General features: G+C 44.4%; 1 long non-coding RNA gene across 19 annotated transcripts; it reads right to left on the bottom strand.

Moving 5' to 3' along the window:
- Window positions 1-250: 250 nt before the first annotated feature.
- LOC123127560 (uncharacterized) lies at window positions 251-6229 on the bottom strand. Of its 19 annotated transcripts, none has more exons than XR_006462624.1 (11): window positions 5534-6229; window positions 4891-4992; window positions 4368-4610; window positions 4271-4283; window positions 4008-4176; window positions 3666-3867; window positions 3294-3478; window positions 3096-3228; window positions 2122-3027; window positions 881-970; window positions 251-595 (listed from the first exon to the last, which is right to left on the bottom strand). It is a non-coding gene; the product is annotated as an uncharacterized lncRNA (long non-coding RNA). The 19 variants fall into 19 exon arrangements; XR_006462612.1 differs by lacking the exon at window positions 4271-4283 and adding an exon at window positions 1507-1617 and having other exon boundaries at window positions 2935-3027; window positions 5534-6217; XR_006462614.1 differs by lacking the exon at window positions 4271-4283 and adding an exon at window positions 1507-1617 and having other exon boundaries at window positions 251-575; window positions 2935-3027; window positions 5534-6217.
- Window positions 6230-6504: the final 275 nt, after the last annotated feature.

Below are 6504 nucleotides of genomic sequence, written 5' to 3'. Positions count from 1 at the left end.
TCCTTTCCAATTCCCTTCAAACCTCTCCAGTCCCCTTGGGAAGGGATTAAACGAACGGGCCCTAAGGCCTCATTTGGTACAAGGGGATTTGAGAGGTTTTGGGAGGCGGGGATTTAGGAGGTTTTGGTGAATCCCTTCCTTCCACCCAATCCCCTCAATTCCCCTCACATCCCCAAGTTTCCAATCCCCTTCCATAAAAACATGTTTGGTAGGCGGGGTTTGATATAATAGACTGATGGCAACAATGCAATTAAAAATCTCATCTTTGCTAGTTTAACAACTCTAACCATGTCGGTCCTCACAATATTCTGTTACAAGAACAGGTTACTCCCAGATTATTTTGTTACAAGAACAACATGTCCTCATAATATTCTATTACAACCAAAGTTTAACATAGGTGGTAGCCATGTTTGTATTTCGGTGGCTGCATTTTATGTTGCCATTGGCAATTGAGCTCTTTCCTTTGTTACCATCTAACTCCAGCCTGGAAGCAACAAATACTCGTAATAACTCTGCATGAAAACATCGATCTTGAGTCCACATAAAAGAAGGCCAAAAGCAAACTCGTAATAACTCTGCATGAAAACATCGATCTCTGTCAAAATAAGAACAAGTTAGCAAGGTCCATTACATAATTCAGTTCAACAGAAATGGACCAAGTTCTTATAAATAGCATTCGTGCTATAAAGGACAAGTTAGCAAGGTCTGAGATCATTGTTTCTAAAATTCATCAATTGTTTCTAAAATGATCCATAGATATCTTGCCGCCAAGACTAATTTGGTACACAGATTCAGTTTGCTACTGCAAGTAATCACAATAAAACTTATTCTCAAATGATTTATGATGGCAAGAACATGAAAAGAAAAAGTTACATCTTACCGGGGAAAATACCAGCTCTTCGGTAGGTGTGAAGGAGGCTGATGGCCGCGAGGCATGGAGAAGGTTGATGCTGGCGGAGCGCGAAAGAGGCTGCAAGGTCCATGGAGGGAGATCAAGTTAGCAAAGGTTAGTACATAGATTCAGTTCAACGGAAATGGACCAAGTTAGCTAGCTAGCTAGACGAATAGATAGTAATAAACTACAAGTACTAGTATGCATGGTGCTCCTAAGATAACAAGCATACTAGTAAGCGAATGCAACGCAGAACAGGATTCACAAACAAACAAACAAACAAACAAACAAACAAACAAACAGGTGATCGGTGCTCCCAGATAACCAGCATGAGGTGTACAGTGTACTAGTTCATCCGTCCTACAGCCTATATCAGCACAACTAGATAAGAATATTGGTAAGCAATGCAGAGTACGATTTACAAAAAATAACAGGGGATGGGTGCAAACATCATCATCATAAAGTTATTCTAGACTGCTATCATATTTCTAGAAACGGAGCAAATGGCATTACACAAGACAGTTAAGTATTAAAAGCATAGCATTGCCCAGAAATAGTATGTTGCAATTCCAGGAGCAAATGGATAATATGCAGAGCAACATTACTAGTCCCACCTCATTGACTAGTAATGAAACTGCATGATACATACTTCTGGATGAGTCGTTGTAGTTTACAGATCCTGTGATTAAGCTTTTTTTTAACCCTCACACCGTAGAACAACCATTCTGCAGTAAATTTTATAAAATAACAAGTGTGATTAAGCTTATTCAATAAACATATATTAAATTTTCGAGATCAGCGTGCAATCAAATGATGGAATTCAATCGTCAATTGCAGCATGAAACAAAATTGTAATTGTACTTAAATTTCTCTATGTTTCCTTTTACGATGCGATTCAGTTTGGTTCAAAAGCTAAAAAAATACACCAGGCGTTATGCTAGTACTTAACTCAGTCTCACACCCATGCATGACGCCATTCGGTTCGGTTGTCCCACAAATTAGATACCCAGATTATATATAGCAACAGATTAGTCTAATCGGACTGAACTGAAATCAAAAGTCCACATAATCGACTAGCTAGAGATTAAGATCATCATAGATGAAGTCAATTGACCTATAAAGAGAGCCCCGGCTTGGATCAACAATGCAAGGGATTCAAGATATAGTCGAAAATACAGGGGAATTAAGCAGCACACGTACATCCATAGGAAATAAAATACAACTCTTACCTAGGGGACAAGCAAGCTTGGGCTCCGTGGCGAAGGGCTAGGGCGGCAATGCATATCGACGAACAGGAGGGCCTCGGAGGTGGCTGGGGTCGCCAGAGAGGAAGAGCGGAGAAGCGGAGGTGGTGGTGGCGCAGCGGTGTAAACCCTAGTCCCCGCCTTTGCTCGGGGAGTAGAGAAGGGGAGGGAGCGGCGGTGCGGTGGCATAAACCCTAGTTCCCGTCGGCAAGGCGCCTCCTCTTGGTGGCGGCGGGGCGGCATCGTCGCTTTGACCACGTGAAACAAATGGACCGTCGGGGTTTTAGAGGTTTTTGAGCCCCACGGGGTTGATCCTCTAGAAACCCTCTCAATCCCCTTGTACCAAATGAGGCCTGACGGACGGAGCTGTGTCTGACATGTGGGCCCAACATGGGGACCAGGTGCCTTTACAGCCCGCGCTGCGTCCAGTGTGAGCGACACAAGCATTTTCTAATTAATTGGCAAGTACAGATTATTCGGTGCATGTGCGTCGCCGTTTATTTAAGGGTTTCTTATACAAGATTGGTCAAGGACCAAATTTGGGAGCTGTACATGTGCGTCGCTGTTTAAAAGCCAACCTAACAACTTGGATTTACGCCAGGCTAGTCTTGCAAAATAAAACTTGCAATTCGTCTTACTTGCATATTTGGATGTACCACACATGCTAGAAAACGATGATCCAGCTACGTGATTCAAAGACATGCAAAATAAAACTTTAACTGTCCCATAACCACTTTTTTGTTAGACCATCGGACAGTAATTCCAAACTGATAGACAGTCAGGTCCATCTTCTCAAACCTTCAGACGCATCGGCGGTATAACGTACGTGCCCCAATTTCCCTCCAAACCAGCAGCAGGCCTTCCAGCATCCGATTTTGCCACATCACGGTCCTAAACAAATAAACCACTTGAGTGACGTTATACTAACACAGTACCAAGTGCACGAGATAAAAACATACCCCGTATACATATCCAATCCTTTCCTTGTTAATCCTAGCATCAGCAGCTGGGAAGCCCCTTCTTCCCAGCTGGCTCTTGTCCAAACCATCAGCAGCAACAGTTCTTCCAGCATCCGATATCAACACATCAGTCCTAAACAAATAGACCACTTAAGTAGTGACATAACTAACAAACAACGCACGAGATAAAATACATACCTGGAATTGATATCTAATCCTTTCCTCCATAGCTTTCATCTTAGCATCAAAACCCTCAGGCAAATCCGGTGGAAGAACCACGCAAAGCCGTGGTGGCCACAAGGGATCGTGGCCACCTTTGTATTTACCAGCGTCAATGGGGTGCTTCATACTAACATTGGTTTTTTTACAACCATAGCATGTACCTTCATATTTCATTTAACTAGCTCTTAGAGATATTAAAATGTATGCTCAAAAAAAAGATATTAAAATGTACTCCCTCTGTAAAGAAACACTTTACAGAAGGAGTATATGTGGTGAGCCTCAAGCAAGGGAACAAGCCAAACAGCTATATGGACAAAACTTGCCAAAATCTAAAGTCAAGACTAGTACCGTTATCAACAGCAGGTTTAACCATATGGAGACAGGTGAGCTTGAATTGTAGTCCTCTATTCATTCTCAAGACTTCGGCAAAGAAGAGATTGTCGACGCCACCTTTAGTCTTTCTAGTACAATTCAGATGATAGTACCAGCCACCTTTGCCCTCATAAACTTCTTGGAAGCTCACGACATTTTCAACATTATATGCATCATCCTGAAATCAGATTGCATCAACAATTAATTGGTACAGTACAAGACAATCAAGGCGGCATGAGCGCATTCGACAGAGTAGCTACAAAGGTAAATTAGCAACTGATGCAAGTGAGTCCCAGGAGTGAGGGAGAGTGAGCAAACCCCCAAAAGATTATTCTCCTCATTGTACTTGTCCAACAAAGCTTGAATCAATAGCCCCATATGATCTTCATCCGGATTGGATCTCGAAGAATACTTCCTCGTGCCATCTGGCCAGTGAAGAGCATCTCATATAGCAATCTCCGAACTGGAAAGCCCATCGTTTGTGCACCTGAGAAACAATGAATGGAAGCTAATTAATGAAACTTTAACCCTGCAAGAGAGCAAGAGTGAGAAACCTTGGACAAGTGAGAGGAGGAATAAACCTGCTGCTGGCTTCTGTTTTGATTAATTAGAGAGCTGTCTATTAGTAATTGCTTCTTATTTTCGAAAAGACTAGGGGGAGCTAAGAAGAAGCTTTACATTTTCCGATCACGTAGTTTTTCAAGGTGGCAGAGTATAGCCTTGTTAGCTTCCTCCAAGCTCCGGAACGGCCCACCCAGCTCAGGATATGTGTGGAAAAATCCCCCAAGATCTACTCTGATGAAAAATTGATGATTCCAACCGGCAGGTTTCCGGGCCAAAATGGGCGGCGTCAGCGAGTGAGTCACCTCCTCTGCCCATGTGGAGGAAGCGTCCTTGGATGACAACATATCTGGCTGCAATCTGGTTTCACAAGAGTAAAGAAAGAAGAAACAACAATCAACTTAGATCTCTTCATCTACATACCACTGTTGATCAGTGTGTTTCAAAACTGGCAAGGGCAAGAGAGTACTGAAAGTTGGGCTAACTGGTTCAAATTGGGCATTGAAATTCATTTAAGAAATTTGATTTCGACTAGAACATAAGCATAAAGGAAATATACAGATAAGAACAAATGGATAATACATACTACCAACCATCTCTCCCCGGAGAGAGAGAGAGAGAGAGAGAGAGAGATTAATACGGTGTAGGCTGCAGCGGAGAGGAAGCGTTAGTGATTGACTCCAGTGTTGTAGTGTCAAGCAGCTCCTTCGAGGCCAGGACATTTGGTTCTCTGTCCTCATGCCTTAAATGAAAAAGAAAGAGGGAGATTGTAATGCAGAAAAAACAATCTGGTTTCAAGAGTAAAGAAATAAGGAAACGACAAGCAACTTAGCTATCTTCATCTAAATACCGCTCTGTTGACCAGTGTGTTTCCAAACTGGCACTGGCAAGAGTGATGAAAGTTGGGATAGCTAGTTCAAATTGGGCATTGAATTCATTTAAGAAATTTGATTTCAACTACAACATACGCATGAAGGAAATATACCATTAAGATCAAATAGACAATACATAATACCAACCACCTCTCCCCAAGGAGAAACGACGACACGCAACTTAGATATCTTCATCTAAATACCGCTCTGCTGACCAGTGTGTTTCGAAACTGGCACTGGCAAGAGAGTGATGAAAGTTGGGCTAACTGGTTCAAATTGGACATTCAATACATTTAAGAAATTTGATTTCGCTAAAACATAAACATGAGGGAAATAATACCATTAAGATCAAATGGACAATACATACTAGATACTACCAACCATCTCTCCCCAAGGACGAGAGATACATACAGTGTAGGCTGCAGCAGAGAGGAGGCGTTAGTGATTGACTCCTCCAGTGTTGTAGTGCCAAGCAGCCCCTTCGAGGTCAAGACATTTGGTTCTTTGTCCTCACGCCTGAATAAAAAAAAGAGGGAGATTGTAATGCAGAAAATCAATCTGGTTTCAAGAGAGTAAGGGCCCGTTCGGATCCTCTCCAGCTTCTGGAAATAGCCTGCTTCTCGCGAAGCCAGCCGCAGACAGCTTCTGACGGGAGCAGAGATTCGTTCGGCAGCAGGGAGCAGCTCCAGACACTGTACAAACTCGAAATAGCCCAGGAACAGGAAGCCGGCATGGGAAGGGAGCTAGGAGAAGTGAGCTCTCTGGTGTGGATCCGGCGGCAAGCTCGACGGAGCAGGTCAACCGGGTGCCGGCGACGAGCGACGGAGGGAGCTGAGGTAGGATCGGGCGTCCGGGTGCGCTGAGGATGGGCGGGGGAAGGAGGAGATGGGGTGGCGAATGCAGTGAGTATGGGACGGGGAACCTGCGGGGGCGCGGCGGAGCACCGGCGCCGCGTTGGATGGGTGGCAGCGGCCGGCGGCGCCCTCCTAGGGTTACAGATGGGGGAGAAAGGGGACGAGGGGAGAAGAGAAGCTGGGCGACGGGAAAGCGCGTCGGGCGAATCAGTACGCAAGGATTGACTTGGTGGTGGCATTCTCATGTAAATTGCAGCAACTCCACCTTCCGCTTTTTTAGAAGCTACGCTTTGGCTGCTCCAGGAAATTACACTGCGAGAGGACGGGCTCCGCGAAGCAGGCTTCCAGAAGCTAGCGCGTTTGGGCTGGCTTCACGCCGGAGACGGTGAAGCTGGATCATGGAGAGCCTCCGAACGGGCCCTAAAGAAAGAAGAAACAACAACAAACTTGGATCTCTTCATAAAACAATGGGCTGCTGTTTTGAACAAGCAATTCAAGCTAGTTGTCACCGGAGATCAAGTCAGAAAC

The sequence above is a fragment of the Triticum aestivum genome, chromosome 6A (genome assembly GCF_018294505.1).
Source record: "Triticum aestivum cultivar Chinese Spring chromosome 6A, IWGSC CS RefSeq v2.1, whole genome shotgun sequence".
Classification (NCBI taxonomy): domain Eukaryota; kingdom Viridiplantae; phylum Streptophyta; class Magnoliopsida; order Poales; family Poaceae; genus Triticum; species Triticum aestivum.
The sequence above is the reverse complement of the archived record's forward strand: the minus strand, read 5'-3'. Positions and strand labels throughout refer to the sequence as shown.